Source organism: Macaca thibetana, chromosome 11 (assembly GCF_024542745.1).
Source record: "Macaca thibetana thibetana isolate TM-01 chromosome 11, ASM2454274v1, whole genome shotgun sequence".
In the NCBI taxonomy this organism is placed as follows: Eukaryota; Metazoa; Chordata; class Mammalia; order Primates; family Cercopithecidae; genus Macaca; species Macaca thibetana.
The window spans coordinates 17,912,562-17,931,633 of NC_065588.1; the positions used below are offsets into that span (position 1 = coordinate 17,912,562).

The 19,072-nt window shown below is 33.3% G+C and overlaps 1 long non-coding RNA gene across 2 annotated transcripts in view; it reads right to left on the reverse strand.

The window, feature by feature from the left end:
• LOC126930142 (uncharacterized) overlaps window positions 1-10,112 on the reverse strand; it is a 36,494-nt gene extending 26,382 nt beyond the window's left edge. For both annotated transcript variants that reach the window (XR_007717468.1, XR_007717469.1), the window contains exon 1: window positions 9,181-10,112. This is a non-coding gene — a long non-coding RNA (uncharacterized LOC126930142). The remainder of the gene's footprint in view (window positions 1-9,180) is intronic.
• Window positions 10,113-19,072: the final 8,960 nt, after the last annotated feature.

A 19,072-nucleotide genomic window follows, 5' to 3' on the forward strand; every position in this document is an offset into this window, starting at 1 on the left:
ACTCATATGAGATAGTGTCTCAGCTGTAATGCTTTTAAGTGTAAAAATTTTGGTGAATTTCAGTGTCTCTCAGCCACCTTTCCTCTGTGTGTAAGAAAAATGGGTGCTATGATGTGAAACTAACAGAATTGCTGTGATATTTAATTGGCAACCCCCACATTCAAACAGGATTTTTCTTCAATGTCTCTATAGGAGAAAATGCTACCATTATTACACCAGTGTGCACAGAACAAAAATCGTTAGCTTGTCCCATGAACCCTGTCTCATATTCCATAGGTCTTTCATCTCCCATCAGTTCTACTTATCAAGACCACCAGTGTTTCTCTTCGGAACTCTTTTAGTAGCTTTCAAATAGTTCTTTGTTTGTTGACTTTCAGTTTTTTTCATCCAGTAATCTGTATGCCACATAAGATCCTGTGTTGTCTTTTTAAAATGGAAATAAAATCATAACATCACCAAGGCTTCCAATCAACAGAGTACACAATATCTCTGTGATAACATGGCCTTCATGATACTCCATGATATGGTCATTGTCTAATCTCTCTGAATTCCCTTCCTGCATGTCTAGCTACCATGGATTTTTTTTTTAGACTTTTATTTAAATTATAATTTTATTCTAGAATGGTTTTAGATTTACAGAAACATTGTGAAAATACAGCAGGCAGGTTTCATATATTCCACACTCAGTTCCCTACATTACTGACATTTCACCTTTCTGTGGAATATTTGTTCCAATTAATAAACCAATATTGAAACATTGCTACAAAATAAAGTTTATAATTTATTAAGATGTCTTTAATTTTTACAGATTTTCCCTTTTCTCCTCCAGGATATTATCCAGGATACATTTAGTTGTTACTTCCCCTTAAACACCTTCTGCTGTGAGTTTCTCAGATTTAACTTGTTTTAATGACTTTGATGGTTCTGAGGATTATTGGTCAGGTATGTTGTAGAATGTCCCTCAGTTGGTATTTATCTGATACTTTCCTCATGACTAGACTGGATTTATAGATTCTAAGAGAAAAACCAAAGAGCTAATTTGTCATTCTCATCATATCACCTTACATCACATCAGGGGTGCATTATAGCAACAAAATCTACCATTGTTGGTGTTACCCTTAATCATCTTTGTAAGGTCAAATTTTTCTGTTTTCTCCACTGTGACATATTATACTCCCTCTCCTTGTTTTTAATGTATTCTTCAGAAGTAGTAATGTGCAGCCTATACTTAAAGACAGGGAATTTATTCTCAGTCTCCGTGACAGTGGATTATCCACATAAAGTTTTTGCAATTCATCTTGATGGGTTATTTGCCTATTCTCCATTTATTTATCTATCTATCTATTTATTTATATCCGTATAGATTTATAGATATTTTATATTTTGTGTGATAATTCAATGGCATTGTATTTGTTGCTCATATGGTTCCATCTTTGGCTATTGGGGATTCTTTGAGTCTTTTGTCCTTTTGACATATTCCCATTGGTGCTTGTTTGTTGTCTTTTTGTAGCACATACTTCCTTGCTTTTTGGCACTATAAGACATTCTAGACTCATGTTGCATATTACTTGCTCATATCTTAGAATCTAGCCACTTCTCTAAAGAGCCCTTGTTGGCCGGGCGCAGTGGCTTACACCAGTAATCCCAGCTACATGGGAGGCTGAGGCAGGAGAATCGCTTGAAGCCAAGAGGCAGAGGTTGCAGTGAGCCGAGATGGTGCCATTGCACTCCAGTCTGGGGGACAAGAGTGGGACTTCGTCTCAAAAAAAAAAAAAAAAGAAAAAAAAAAAAACCATTGTTATTTTTATTGGAAAATGATATTAGAATCTCAAACCTGGGAACTAGATGTACCCATTGCTGCCATGGTGTCATTGCTACTACACTTCTCTGTTGACAGAAGAGTGTAATATATGTGTGTACACTAATCCATGTTTACATTTTCATAAATACCAGTAAATGTGTTCTGCTTGTTTATATATACTCATTAAGATAAATATGACTTTATATTGATGTCTCCAACTCTAGTCAACAGGTTCTTGTCAGTAACCTACCACTATAACAGTGATAAGTTGGGTTCCATTATTTACCATTTATTAAATTGTGTTATATGTGTTTATGTATGCTTTAGAATTGTTATCCTATACTCCTGTGGGAAGCAACTTTATCAGCTAGAGTAAAGTGCTTATGTCCAGTTTCCTTTGCCTTTAGTTTTAGACTCCACTCATTTCCAAGGTTACTTTCACCCAACTCTTTTCACTGATGTTGTTTCATGCACTTGTTAGGCTGGATTCTTTTATCACAGCCTGCATTCTATCCTGGTATCCCTGACCTTTTAAGTGAGTTTTAAAAATTTGCATACAGTATGGCTCACATTTTGTTCTGTGAAGGTGTAGGTTTTGACAAGTACATTGTGTGATGACTATACCATTACAGTCACATACAAATAGTTTCAATGACATAACAATTTTCTGTGCTTCACCTATTTAACTCTCTCCAAATTTCTGGCAACCATTAATCTGTTTACTTTCTCTATATTTTTGCCTTTGCCAAAATTTCATCCTTGTTTTTGCTTTGCTTGATAGTCCATTTTTTATTATTGCTAAACAGTATTCCAGTGTATGTATATTCCACAGTTTACCTATTCACTTATTTATCCATTCACCTATTGAAAGACACCTTGGTCACTTCCAGTTTGAGTCTATTATGAATAATGGTGCTATAAACATTAATATGTAGATCTGGAATACACATAAGTTTTCAACTCATTTGAGCAAATACCTAGGAGCATGAGTACTGGATCATAAGATAAGACATTGTTTAGTATTATAAGATGCTACCAAATTGTCTTCAAAATAGCTATACCATTTTTCATTACCAGCAGCAATAAAGTTCCTATCAGAAATGAAAGTTCCAGTTGTTCTACATTTTGTCAGCTTTTGCTTTGTCACAGTTTTAGACTTTAGCCATGCTATTAGATGTGCTGTAATATCTAATTTTGTATTTCAATTTACACCTTTTCCCAATGACAAATGATTTGATCATCTTATCTAATGCTTATTTGCCATCTGTATATCTTCTTTGGTGAGGCAGATGTTTAGATCTTTTGGCCATTTTTAACTGTGCTTTTGTTTTCTTAATAACATTAAGAAACAACTTTATATATTTTGGAAATAAGTCCTTTATCAGATTTGTATTTTGCAGAGATTTTTATTTCAGTCTGTGGCTAGTGTTTTCATTCTTTTCACAACACCTTTAATACAACAAAAAATTTAATTTTAAAATTCAATTTGCAAATGTTTTTATTCATGAAACATGCTTTTGATATTGTATCAAAAACTTGGCAGCAAACCCACAGTCTCCTAAATGTTCTCCTATGTTTTCTTCTAGAAATTTTATAATTTTGCATTTTACATCTGTGTCTATGATCTATTGTTTTTAAATTTGTGTAAGATATAAGGTCTGTATGTAGGTTCTGAGTTTTTTTTCTTATTGTTGCATATTGACATCCAATTTTTCCAGCACCATCTTTTGAAAAGACTAGCTATTCTCCATGTAATTGCCTTAGTAACTTTATTAAAAGTTAGTTCATTACATTTGTGTCAGTTTATCTATGCTCTCAATTCTATTTCATTAATCTATGTATTTATTCTTTTGCTAGTACACAATCTCTTATTTACCATAGTTTTATGGTAAATATTAAAAATAGATAATGTGAGTTCTCCAACTCTGTTATTCATTATTATTGTGTTGGCTACCCCAGGTTCTTTGCCTTTCCATATACATTTTTAATGTTTTGATATCTTAAAAATATCTTACTGGGATTTTATTGGGAATGCATTACGTTCATAGACACAGGTGGAAGGAATTGACATAATAGAATACCTCTCCAATTATTTAGATGTTCTTGGATTTTCTTATATTGTTTCGTACTTTCAACATATTGTTTCTATCCACATTTTGTCAGATTTACACACTCACGTACTTATTTTGTGGGACTGGGGTGGGGGAAGGTTACTATAAATGGTGGGGTTTTTTTTGAAATTTCAAAGTGAAATTGTTAATTGATGTTATATAGGAAAGGAATTTACTTTAGTATATTGCCCTTGCATTATTTATTGACTTTATAATTTCTTTTCTGGAAGCTTATTTATTTTTATATTCTTTCAGCTTTTAAATAAATATAGTCTTATAAATTTTTTTTAAGTCTGCTTTTGCTAGATCCCTAATGTTTTGAGGAATGGTCTTTTCATTTTAATTCAATTCACAAAGATATATCAAAATTTCTTTTGAGGTTTCTTCTTTGTGCTGTGAATTATTTGGCAGTTTATTGCTTAATTTCTAAATATTTGGAGATTGTTCTGCTTTTTTTAGTTAATTGAATTGTAGTTTAATTCCATTATGGTTTCAAAATATATTTTGTATGATATTTTTAAAAATTTGTGAAAGTGTGCTTTATGCCCCAGAATAGGATCTATCTTAATTAATGTTCCATGTGAACCCGAGAAGATTATGTTTGGTGCTCTTGTTAAATGTAATATTGTATAAATGTTAATTAGGCTAAGGTGATTGATAAGGCTGTTAAGGTAATCTGTATTCTTACTGATCTCTGCCTGTCTGATCTATCAGTTACTGACAGAGACGTGTTAAGTCCCCAACAATGATAATGTATTTGATTATTTACTCTTTCAGTTCTATCAGTGTTGCCTCTTTTTCTTAGGTGCAGTGATGATTAAGTTTAGGTGTCAATTTGACTGGATTAAGGGATACCTTGAGAGCTCATGTCATAAAACATTATATCTGAGTATGTCTGGGTGTTTCTGGAAGAGATTTTTTTTTGAATCAATAGACTGAACAACGAAGATCTGCCCGCACCCAATGTGAATCAACACCATGAAGCCGCTGAGCACACAGAATGAAAAGGCAAAGGAAGGGCAAATTTACTCTCTTTTTTTTCTGGACCTGGAATACCCTTCTTTCCTGTCCTTGGACATCAGAACCCCAGGTTCTCCTGCCTTTGGACTCCAGGACTTGCACTAGTGAACCTCCAGGTTCTCAGGTCTTTGGCCTCAAACTGAGAGTTAATAAAATCAGTTTCCCTCCTTCTTTGGAATTGGATGAGCCACATGCTACTGGCTTTTCTGTTTGTCCAGCTTACAGATGGTCTATCATGGGACTTCTCAGCCTCCATAATCCTATGAACAAATCCTCATAGTAAATCCCCTCCCATCTGTCTATCTGTCTGTCTCTCTCTCTCTCTGTCTGTCTGTCTGTCTATCTATCTATCAATCATCTATCTATTCTATTGGTTCTATTTCTCTGAAGAACCCTCCAGTAGGCGCATACACATTTAGGTTGTGGTGTCTTGGAAAATTAATCTCTTAATGATTAAGTAATGACCCTCTTTGTCCCCAGTAATCTTTCTTATTCTAAAGTCAGCTTTGTCTGAAATAAATGTAACCAGACTTGCTTTCTTTTGATTAGAATTAACATGGTATATATTTCTCCTTTCTTTTTCTTTTAACTTACCTGTGGTTGCATTTAAGGTAGGTTTTTTCTTTTGTTTTGTTTTTTGAGATGGAATCTCACTGTAGTTGGCATGGGCTGGAGTGCAATGGCATGATCTTGGCTTGCTGCAACCTCTGCCTCCCAGGTTCCAGCAATTCTCCTGTCTCAGCCTCCAAAGTGGCTGAGATTACAGGCACCCGCCACCACACATGCCTGGCTAATTTTTGTGTTTTTAGTAAAGATGGGGTTTCACCATGTTGGCCAGGCTGCTCTTGAACTCCTGACCTCAGGTGATCCACCTCTGCCTTCCATAATGCTGAGATTACAGGTGTGAGCCACCGTGCCCGGCCTAAAGTAGGTTTTTATAGACAACATATAATTGGGTCTTGTTTTATCCAATCTGACAGTATCTTCCCTTCCTTGCTGTTTTTAGACCATTCACATTAGTAATAGTTACTCATATATTTAAACTTACATGTGACATGTTCTTAACTGTTTTCTATGATGTTTGTTCTTTTGTCCTTGTTTTCTACTCATTTTCTGTCTTTTGTGGTTTTAATTGAACAGTTTATATTACTTAATTTCATCTGTTCTGTTAACATGGCATTTATACATCCTTACAAAATTATAAATTATAATATATATATACATTTTATAATATATAAATATATGTGTTATGTATATAATTTGCTAATCTTAGTCCACTTTCAAATAACACTATACCACTTCACATGTAGTCATGTAGTGTAAGCATCTCAGAGTATTCTCCATTCTTCCATCATTTATGACATTGCTGTCATTCATTTCACATAACTTATTCTATAACCACCCAACACTTTACTATTATTACTTCAAAATGCTATCATTTAGATTAGTTAATGGTAAGAAAAGTAAATATATATAAATATATGATTTACCTCCACATAAGTCCTCTTAAAAGCTGTTTCTTTATGCAGAGTCATGTCTCTGTCCTGTGTCATTTTCCTTCAGCCTGAAGAACTTGTAAACAAATTTCTCTGCAAGGAACATCAGCTGATAGCAAATTCTCTTAGTTTTTGTTTGCCTAAATATTTATTTCTCCTACATTTTGCACAATAGTTTTTCTGGATATAGAATTCTAAATTAATCATTTTTTAAAATTTTTTAACATTTTGCTCCATTCTATTTTTGGTTGTGTGCTTTATAATAAAGAGACCATTACAGTTGTTATCCTTGTTCTTCCATAGTTCAAGTGGTTTTATTCCCCTTCTGTCTTCCTTCAACATTTTCTCTTTGTATTTTGTATTCTACAGTATGAATATGATATGCCTAAGCATGTCAGTATTTTGTTTGCTTTGGGTAGTTTGGTTCTTACCTTGAGTGATGTTCTTTGAGCTTCCTGGATCTTTGGTTTACTGGAGATTATTAATTTTGAATAGACTTGGCCATTATTACTTCAAATATTCATTCTGCCATGTTGTCTTTTTTCGTTTTCTTCTGGTATTCCAATAACACATAGTTATACCTTTTGATGTTTTTCTACAGTTCTTGTATGTTCTGTTCTGATATTTCATCCTTTTAACTCTGCCTTGAAGATTAGAAAGTGTCTATTTACTTATTTTTAAGTTCAATGGTTCTTTTCCCCTCCTTTTCTCAGTTGTGTTAAGTCTATTGATGAACACACAAAAAACGTTCATTTCTGTTACTGTATTTTTGATTTGTAGTATATACTTTTGATTCTTAAAATTTTATCTCTCTGCTTGCATTATGCAATGCAATGGTTTATTTTTGTATTATCACTCTTAACATGTAGTTATTTTAAATTTCCTACCTGATAATTTCAACATATGTATCATATTTGAGTCTTCTTGTGATGATGACATTTTCTCTTAAAAGGTGTTTTCTCTTGCCTTTTGGCATGCTTTGTAACTTTTTGTAGAAAGCCAAATGTTGTAATGAGTAAAAGGAACTGAGGTAAAAAAGGCCTTTGGTGAGAGAATTTGTATTGATCTGGCTAAGGAGAGGACTATCTTTAATGATTGTTGTAACTATAGGTACAGCTTCCAATTCCTCTAGTGCCCTTGTGTTTTTCTCAATGCTTGATATTTAGCCTTTTGGACCCATCAGGAAGTGTAGCTTTTCTAAATGTAATGTGTTGCTTTTATACTGGAGCCCTGCTGATGTTGGTGGTAGGGTGCAGGGTGAGGGAACATTCTATAGTCTAATGATTGACTCTCAGCCTTTTAATAGGTCTGTGTGTCTGGCTTGAGATGGTCACAATTGTTTCTCCAGTGGCATGGCCTTCTCCCCGTTTCCCCAGCAATGCACCGCTTTCCACCCATTCTCTCCTTTCTTCTTTTGCTACAGAGTTTGCAATGCATTCATTGGAATTTCAGAATCTGGTTGACTATGTTATTTTCCCCCCTTAGAAGAGACAAGAAAGCTGAAGAGGGCTTGAGTGGGAGGGAATTTCTTTCTTTTGCTAGAAAAAGGCTTGAGAATTGAACTTTGGCAAAGTATGTTTCTCTGGAGGGTAACCTTTTTTTTTTTTTTTTTTTTTTTTTTTTTTTTTTTAATGGAGAAGGGGGTCTGGGAGAGTTTGACAGTAGTTACTTTCTTCCCCCACTGTCAGAGCCAAGTAGGGTCCCTGAAAGGAAAACCCATGTAAGTAAGGGGATCTAAGATTGTATCCTCCAGGAGCTTCTCATTTTCATGCTAGTCCACAGCCTCCAGCAATTCCCCCAAGTCTAAAGTGCCATATTAGTTCATTTAAGTGCCCTCATTTATCAGTGGCTTTTCCTCTAAGTTAGTAGATATCAATTGTTACATTTCTGTAGATGCATCTGTCTCTCCAGATTTCAGGGTGTTATTTTGCCCTGCAATTTCGGTTTTCTGGTAGGTCAAATAAAAGTTACTGGGTTTGAGTTCATCCAGCTTTTTCTTATTAGAAGAGAATGTTAACTTCTAAGTACTTCGCATGTTGGAGTTAAATAAATATACATAGAAAAATTAATATAGTAATTACAGGGAATACTTGATTATATTGGCAAATCTGAAAGGGCACATTTAATTATAAAATAATATTATCAATTAAGTCTAGTATTTAATAATTGAGCAAATCTTAGTTTTATCTTCTAATTAAAAATAATGATAAGTACTTATTTCACAATATTGCTGTAAGACCTAAATGACACAATAGCTATAAAATGTCTCATGTAGTATCTGGCAAACAGAGTCAATTATTTCCCTTTACCTCCTATATCTCGTAAGAAGTGGAGCTGGACTGATTTTACAATATAAAGCTTAGAAATTTCTGTGGATTAATATACTTCCAGTGTTAGTAATGTCTGTCATGAGTATTCCAATAAAAATCAGTATTCCAACAAAAATCAGGTATTTATCATTATTATTACTTTAATTATAACATACCTTTACTGTGTTAGGTGCTTTGTAGTATGAGTAGAAATATGATAATATCAAACACAAAGGAAATTGTATCTGTGAAGGCACCAAAGGTCACTTTGTCATGAGCAATCACAGGACGTTTATATTTTGTATTTATGAAAATGTTCAATATGTTGAGCATGAATAATTAAATAGTTTGTATAAATATAATTTCTTACCCAATTGAAATCAAATTACTTGAATAGTATATTGGTAGATTTAAAACATTAAGACATCCTTGAATTAGCAAACCTTGTGTTCTTTTTTTCTTTATGCTGCAACTTAACTTCGATATAAAGTCATAGATTCCAAAGACATAATTTTGCAGGACTAGTCCAATTAAGTCAGAAATTTGGCAACCTGGAAAAAGATAATAAACTCACGATTTGATGCCAAGTTATGTAATACATTTAGTTTGGGGAACATGGGAAGTGTTTTCTCCTCATTATCCCCCTAACCTTTGCCTACCCCTACCCCCAATATCAACTTATTTAAACCCAAACTGACCAACTACAGTTTTTAAAACAAATATTTAAAAAGCATCTATGATGAAGAAACCTGATGTCTATTTGTCACATGAGTAAGATGATCAAACCAGATATGCAGCATCTTTACTTATGAAAAACTCAACATTCTCACTGAAAAAAATTGGTGATTTATAAGGCACAGACCATTCCTTCTTATGCCTTAGAATTGCACTCATAACATTTTTTGAACTTAAGCTCTGTGGAAAATTGAGATGATATGTCCTTTCAGATATATGCCTATGATCTGAGTTATCACAAAAACACTAATTTGTTTAGTTAATTCTCACTTGGTATCTGTGTGTGTATGTTTATATATATGTTGTGTGAGGGTATGAGGTTATGTTTAAGAGATAGGGTTGATCCTAGTAAAAGATAAATTAAAAATGTTTAATTCAAAAATCAAGAATTTTTTTCGATTATATCTTCCTTTTAGATCATCATCCCCCAACCCTAAACTCACTAAGCCACAAGACTTTTCCTTTGGCTTCTAATGTGCTTGAGTATAATCTCAATGAAATAACATTGTCTCTCTGGACTCCACTTCCAAAGAGATTAAATAAAATGGTGGCAGTTTTCTAGGCAATTCATTCCAGTTATGAAAGTCTACTCTTCTATGATTGAGTGATTTAGTTAAGTCTGTAATATATAAAATTTTCATCTAAATATATGTTGAATCTCAAGCTAAACTTTGAGTTTAAATATATATATTTCTAGATAAATTTTATATGAAAATACTACCAAATAAACAGTATTATGGAAAAAATGTAGTGGAAAATATATTTATTTGTAATATAATTTATAATTTAAAAATGCATTGCAGATATTTAATTTCATATTTTACATTTTTAAAATTATTTTAATTTTTTAATTGATATGCAATTTTATTTTAAATTGAGTAAATTTTTTCAGAATGCGTGTTTTTTTAAATTTCCTGATGACAGCTGTGCTTAGTGGCTCATGCCTGTAATCCCAGCATTTTGGGAGGCCGAGGCAGGAGGATCACTTGGACCTAGGAGTTTCAGACCAGCTTAAGCAACATAGGGAGACCTTGCCTCTAAAATCATTAAAAAAAATTAGCCAGGCATGGCGACATGTGACTCTAGTCCCAGCTACTCGTGAAGCTGAGGTGGGAGGATCATTTGGGCCTGGGACATCAAGATTGCAGTGATCATGCTACTGCACTCCAGCCTGGGCAATACAGCAAGACCTGTTCTCAAAAAATGCAAATATTAAATAATAAATTTTCCTCATAAAAACATTATTAAAAGTAATTAGAAGAAATCAGAAAATATTGAATGTAAAAAATGGAACGTACCCTTATGAGTATGTATATACATGTATTATTTATTGATTTGTCTATATATGTACATGGTGCATACATATATATATACCTGTGCATACATATATATAGACATACCTATGCATGTATATTTCCAGATATATTCATGTACACATGTGTACTTGAATATACTAATATACATGTACATATATTTTATTTATATGTATTTAATATATACTATGAAATAGGCATAATAAAAATGTAAGCATATTGCTTTTCACATTGGTCACTTCACTGACAAATGCATGGATCTTTTTCTATGACTATGACTAAAGGCCCTGAATCATCATTTCTAAGGGCTGCACAATATTTCGCTAAGTGTACATACTTACCATTTTTAATATGTAGTCTCCTATGGTTGGGTATTTAGTTTTTACACTATTGTTTCCTACTAAAATGAACTCTGCAGTGGATACTTTACTAATTGCCTATTCTATAGCTGTATAACTATTCCCTTACGATAAACCTTTAATAGTTAGAATTCCTAGACTTCATGGTATCTTCATTTATAATGCTTTAAAATCATACCAATGTTACTCAAACAAAGGTGCAGATCATTCAATTTTAATTAGACTCTTCATTTTCTGCAAACATGTTTATTGAAATGTTTGAACTTTAAAATGTTTCAATTTGAATGTCATTGCCACACAATTTGAACATAAATGCTCATTTTGTGTAAAAAAAAAAAAAAGTAAACTGTAGAAGAATCTTGATAGACATATACTTTTATATATAAATTCCTGAAATCTTAAATTACATTTATAATATATTTTACCTTATATTAAGTATAAATAACAATATCCTATAGGACTTCTCAAATTTCAGTGCATATACAACAACAGTGGTACTTTAGGTTGTGGCTGCTGAGCAGTCAGCTAGGTTCACTCTCCAGCTCTGAGATTTTGCATCTCACAGTTTGACAGTAAAGCATTTCAATCCTGGGTATAAATAAAATTATAGATTGCTAATTCTCATGGATATTTGGGATCACTCTAAAATCCACAAATATTAAGTCTGGGAATGCTACAACCCACAGAATTTACAATTATTTTCTCCTTATGTAACTTATCAAAATAGAAAAATATTCAGTCAAACTATCATTTAAATATCTTAAAAATGACTTTTTTTGAAGATTTTTGTGTAGCGATAAATATGGGGATTTTCAAATTAGTAAAAAAAAAAGGTTTGAGATGTAGACTCGAAGAATCCTGCAATATCCAAAATTATAGAGTACTAAAAACATTTAATTATAATAAAAAATTTCCTGACTTCATAGACTTTTAATAAGAAACATCATGTTTTCTCATTTAATTCCGTTGTAAAAACCTCAGCATCCTGAATCATAAAAACAGAACTACATTTCATAAAGGTTACATTTGTTTTCACTTCTGGAAAAGAATTAAATCAATAAGTTATATTTGGAAGAACAAAACTTGGATCATCTATTCCACCGGGTGAAGAAAAGGAAGATACCGCAAGGTAAAACTAGATGTTAACAGACTAATGATCATTTTTTAATAACAGAAGGACCTTTCTGTGAAAAAATACCAATATATATTTTTTTCATTGCCGTCTTCTCTTTCAGCTAACCTTTGAATGAGAGAAACTTCTGCTGATGTCAAATGACCACAAGAATATTAACAACTGGACTTGGAGCCTGTCGGCCGCTGTTGGGTATATCTCCTTTACCAAGCCGGCTTTCTTCACTACTGCCACTGACCTTGCAAACAGCTCCGACAAAGGTCGGAATGGATTCATTGATCAGCTAGACCGAGCATATGACAGTCTGTGCCTTAATTGAATCCCAAAAGGGGGCAGACTGGGTTTTTATTACAGAGGCCAGCCGATAGCACTCATTAAAAGCTCCACAGACTGTGTGGTTTACTAATTAGTTTATTATACAGACACCTTGACGATGGGCAAAGTTGTCATTTTGCCCTTTATCGCACAGGGGATGTTGTTAAAAGTTTAATCAGCTAACACTGACCAAGTTAGCTTGGCAGGCTGTGGATGGTCATTACTGAGGTCACCCCTGCTGTAGCAATTCTGACAGGGTCACAGCATGAACTTACAATAAAGAGAGTGTTACATAAGGTAAGAGCGCACCTGAAAGGGACCCCAGAAAAGAGACGTGCTCTGCGGGGAGTATGAAACAGATGGGCTGTTAGGACAAGTGAATCCTTTTAAAGTTTATCTTTGCCTGCCCTATTTAACATATGCTTTCTTAAAAAGATGAGGCATACACAATCGTTTTGATATGTTCATCAGAAATAAGATTGGGAACAGGTTTTTCTTTTTGGCCAAATATAGGGCCACCTGATAAAAATTACTCTCCTGTGTTTTATCGAAACTTCGCATAGTTCCAGAGAAATAGACGAGATTATTTTGGCCTGTTTAAACTTGCTCTAGATAGAGCAAAGAAACAGTTATAGGCTATTCTTCTTATTTCTACTCAGAAAATGATTTTGAGCACTAGTCAAACCAATAAAATTTATCTAGTTTACCAACGTCCCATTTATGCCAGGGATTCTTTTTTCCTAATGGGCTACTTTTTAGAATGTATAGTATCGAAGAAAGATTTTCTTCGTGTGTCTAAGTGAGGTTATGTAGTGAGTGAAGTATAGGTAATTCCACTTTATGTATTTGAAAAAGAATCAGTAGATGAATGTAATACTATAGTTAAAATTTTTTGAGAAATTCAAAATATATTCGTAAATAAAATATTTATCTGTGTCCATGTTTTGACTGCCATTCTGTTATCTCAATACATTTAGTCATACAGTCAATCAATTCAGTTGTTAAGCTAGCCCAAATAACATTTTTCAATCCATGATTCTGATTTTCTGGACAGAATCTTAGTAGAATTGTACTTTACAACATTTATGCATTTTGATATTGGATTTTTGCTCTAATGGGTGATCTACTAAGGTCAGATTACTAATTTAGAAAGATAGCTCTTAGAAAGAGGTATCTGCAGTCTTTCTCTGTGTTGCCCTAGAATATTCAACTCTCTGTAAATCTGCATAAATCTAAAGTTTAGACTCAGGTTATACAGTATAGAAATTGTGCTAATCCAGAACTGATCATTTGAAATTGATGCTTTTACTAGTGTGTGTGTGTGTATATATACACATGTATATATACATATGTATATGTATATCTATCAATCAATTATCTACCTACGTACCTCAGTTATCCTATCTGAAAATTACCTAAAGACTTTTTGACAGTAAATACATACAGGTTAAATGAAATAAGAATGTGCTCAAACTATGTATTTCTTTTTGAAACAGCAAAGTTTTATTTTGACTATGTCATGAAAAAGAATACGCAACCCTGAACATCATCACTGACCCTGGAGATTAAAATATATTTTAATATATTTGAGATCATATTGAAGGTTTTATGAAAAGTGAAGAAATACTTTGCATTGCATTCAAACTGCAGCAGACATTTTAGTAAGCAGTGTGTGTTTTCCAAATTGGAACTGATCCAGGAATCTAAGCCTAATATTGAGGCTAACTGTAGGGTTTGTTAAAAGGAGGCACCTTCAGGGGTTCACATTGGTGGTTCTGAGGAAGCTTCCCGTGAAGACAGATTGTGCCCTCAAGCCCACACAGGAAAATGCTTCATCATTAACTCACTTTGGAAAAAAAAATAACCTATTTTAACAGTGGGATTTAAAAGGTACAGCTATTGTGTATATTTTCTCCCATATATCATCAAGAAAATTATGAAAAAAATTTAGTAAGTTACCTGAAATCTCATTTTTTTCAAAAGCATCTTGACAGTCAATGCTATTTCAAACACTTCACTGACTTTATGTGATATAAAGGACTGACAAATTTAACTATTAAACATAAAAGCTTTTGTACCTCATAAAACAATTTAAAAGAAGTGAAAAGTAAAATTATAGACTGTGAAAAGATGTTGGCAATACACACATCTTACAAAGGCTCAATATTAAGAATGCAAAAGCAACGCCTACAAATTATTAAAATAAGAGAAAAATACTAATGAAATAATGCACAGAGGACAATTGAAATACATGTACTAGAAACAAAAATATATGGAACCAAAAATATAGGTATATTAGACATGTTCAAACTTATTTCTGATCAGGAAAATGCAAACCAAGACCATACATTTTGATTGGCCAAAAATATAAATTCTGAAAATCCCAAAGATAAAAGACAAACACAAACAAGCTCATATTTTCACAACACTTTTGAAAAAGGTTTGGCATTACATGTAATTGAACATTTACATAGCCTTCATTCCAGCAATCATTCTCTTATGTACATAGCCCTCCTTGTGCATCAGGAGACATGCACAAGGTTGACAGGGTGAATCCATGGTTGGTTATTTTTTAGCCATAATGAAATCAGCCAACCAACAAATGGATACACAAATAAAACTAGGGCGTATGTAGCCAATTATTTAAATATAAAAAGAAATATTTTGTTTAATTTGTGTATGTTTTAAGAAAAGAAGATAGAATTTAAAAAAATGCACAAGCTACAATTAAGGAGATACTAAAAATCAGAGTACAAACTAATGCTGGAGCTTCCTGGGTGGGGATGAAGAATTTCGATCTTACTAATCTGGGCATTTGGTTTTAATGTCCACTCAGAGACAGATGAGCCAAGATGTTAGAATGGATAATGCTGTGTAAATCTATTACCTTCAAAGTGTTATGGCTTCAGTTAGAAAATGAACCAATATCTCAGGTAGATGTTAAAGAGAAATGTGAAAGTTCTGGATGAAGAAAAGATTTTCCTTCTTCTCCTGTGAGGCTTAACCACTATCCCGATTCTTAAGACATTTTGAGGTCTTCATTATCTGTATTTGAATTAGGAATTCTGGAAATTTCTAAGCCAAAAATTAACATCATAAAAGGATTAGGTCAGCAGTAGTTCTATTAGGTTGGTATAAAAGTAATTTTGGGCTTGCCATTAAAAGTAGTGGTAAAAATTGCAATTACTTTTGCACCAAGACAACAGAAGCAAATTCTATACTTACTTGAAGAATACTCCTCAAAAACCTGAGTTTTTTTCTTCCCCAGATAAAAAAATCAAGCCTCATTAAAATAAATTTATTGTTGTATAATTACAAACACACATATATAAACATATACATTGCACTAGGATAGAGAAACTTTTGACATGGAACAAAATAGAAAAAGATTAAAAGCACAATTTGATGTTATAAAATGAGGATAATTAAAAATATACCTTAATCATTTTAACTATATAAAATGTAGTCATTTTAATTATAATTAAAATGCATGAAAATATTAAAGAAAAATACAATTTGAGTAAAGTACATGAAATGAAATTAATAATGGAGAGAGAATAGCAAAAACTATAGAAATAAGGAATATATTTCAGCTTTTAAATTATCAGTTTAAATGAAAATACAAGTAAACAGATGACCTTACCCAGCCAAAGAAGGTTGGTGAACTAGAAGTACATTAAATAGATGACAGCTCAGAAACTACATAAATAAAATAGTAGAAAATATATCAAGAAATCTGGAGCAGCCAGAAGCAAGAGGTCCAGCAGATACTTAAGTGTAATTCAAATAAAAGAGAAAATAAGATAGTGAATTATTTGAAGTAATGATGGATGTCAAAGACATAACTATAAGACTGAATATAAAATGAGATTACCCGAAAGGAGAGACAAACATTTTGTTTACTCAGATTCTTTTAAAAATTTTTAAATACACCAATGAAACACATTTTTGAGTACAAAAGGTTTGATATTCCAGGTGCAGTCAAGCAAACCCAATGTAATGAGCTTATTTCTTTATTTGTTTAATATTTATCTCCCACATAGAATGCAAGCAGTGTACGAGCAGAATTTTTTGTTTCTGTTCACTTTTGTCCATTGTTTACATAAAAGATTATAAAACAAAACAGACAACAAATATTTTAATAATGAATTTAAAAATTCATTATTGAAGTAAAGAAATATACTGAAGAAAATAATATAGCCAATCTATATAATTCTATGCCTATTAAATTATCGTATTAAAAAAGCAAAATAAATATATTCTGAGACTAGTAGAGATTGAATTTTACTCACATTTTTATTTCTAGATAATTCTTATGAATATATTTTAGGAAGAAATTATGTAATGGAAACAATATGAACAAGTTAGTTAATTTAGAAAATATTTGGGTAAATCTAAATTGTAAATTTTATAAACTAATATTAATACTTGGTTATAAAAACAAAGTGAATTGAAATAGTTGCACAAATATTATATATGAATAAGTAATTATGGGGTGCTCAAAAAAGTCTAAGTCTCTTGCCTCATTAAGGAAGATTTTAAAGGGATTGTTTCACTTTAGACTAGAATATATAACTTTCAAATCACTAGAGGGATGAAAGGAGTGTGATGGTGGTGGTAAGAAAAACTTAATCACTCCAGTAAAACAAGAGTGAATAAAAGTTTTAAAAATTCAAAACAGCACACAAAATATTAGAAATAAATTCACATAAACCAGTCACTTCTGTAAACTAAATGTATCATTTAGAAATGAAAGATGACACGAGCAAAATGGCAGATAAGGAAGATCCAAGTCTCAGTTTTCCCATGGAAATATCAAACACTACTAGAAACTAGGAGAAAATAACTTTATAGGAATCTGAGAGGGAGTCAAAATCTACAGCACCTATGGGAATGCCCAATTAAGAAAAAGCCATATTCTAAATGGGAGGAAATCTCATGGTGTTTTTACCAGCCCTGTCTCACTCCCTCTCCAGAGGGGTTAAAGCTGTAGAGAAGTAGAGTTTTTTGTTTGTTTTTTGGTGTGTGTGTGTGTGTGTGTGTAATTCAGCCCATCTATTTTATAGTAATTATTAAAAGTTCTTCAGTTGTCAAAAGATACTGGATGAAAATTTGAGGCCACGTGCAAAAAAAAAAATGCCAATAATATTTAACATTGAGTAAATATAAAATGTAATAAATAATTGCCTCTTAGAATCAGGTAGTGAAGTCTAAGGAGAGTGATGAAGATGTCTGATTGGAAGAACTAATTATTGGTGAGGTTGTTACTGCCTGATGGGTTTAGAGGGACATTCACACAGGTGGGTGACCTAGCATGGGCTCCAGAGCATGATAAACGCAAGAATGTTGTCATTGGATGCATGTCAATGCAGTTGTGTCGATGAATCTGACCACAGGATGCCAGAGTCTGAGTCGGGTGAGAATGGCATGCACACTTATGGGAAGCAGCCTGGCATGGGGTTTTGAAGCCCTAGTTGGGTGAAGGAGAGGAGGACAATTTTTCTGTATGGAAAATTCAAGCCAAGGATGAGAAGGCAGCTCCCTTGCGTAGGGATGCTGTCTGTTGTGGGTTGTAAGAGCCTGATAGAGTGAGAAGGGTATCTAAGCTGGGAGGAGGGTGATATGATGTGGAGTGTCAGGTGGAATGAGGAGAGTGCCACTGTGGAGTCCAAGCCTGGAATAGGGTATTAGAGCTCAATCAAGGTGATGGCCTGGTGGAGAGCCTAAAAGGAAAGGCCAACCTGATTGAATTGGAGGGAGCATACACAAGGGACAACAGCCTAGCACAGGATGTTAGACCACCAACAGAGTTGTAGGGCCTCCACATGTGGCTATTGTACAGTGGAGAGTGTTGGACCAGATGGGGGTGAGGAGAGCACCACATGGGGTACTATGCTACATGTAAAAGTTCACAGGGGAGAACAGGGTATCCACACTGGGACAGTGATGAGTTCATTCAGGCAGTTGACTCATATACCTAAATATATTAAAGATGGTTGAAGCCAGGTTTCTCACCGGGAAGAGAGTTACAAATAAGAAAAGGGAGAAAATGAAAATAAACACTATGGAATTGGATTGGAATGGTAATGTAAGTGTGAAATTATGGTTTTCAGTATGTATGAATAGATATAAAAATAATACAGATGTAAAGGTGTGTGTGTACAAATATGAATATGTGTTTTCTAACTCTGTCCACAGAGAGTGACTGGAGCAGGAATACCTCTATAACAATGAGCGTAGGCAATACCAGATCTTGTTTTTCAAGTACAATTCTCCATTTTCTGCTTAAAGGAACCAGACCTCCTTGGATCAATTGCAAATTGCAAGCCTAGGAAACAAAGTTAAAGGTGAACCAGGATCACCTTACTGTGCCAGAAAATAAGAAAGTGGTAAAAAATTATGGGAAAATATTGAAAGGACACAGGGACCAGCCCAAAAGAGCTCTCCTTGCCAAAAACTAGGGCAATTTGAGGATTAGTAT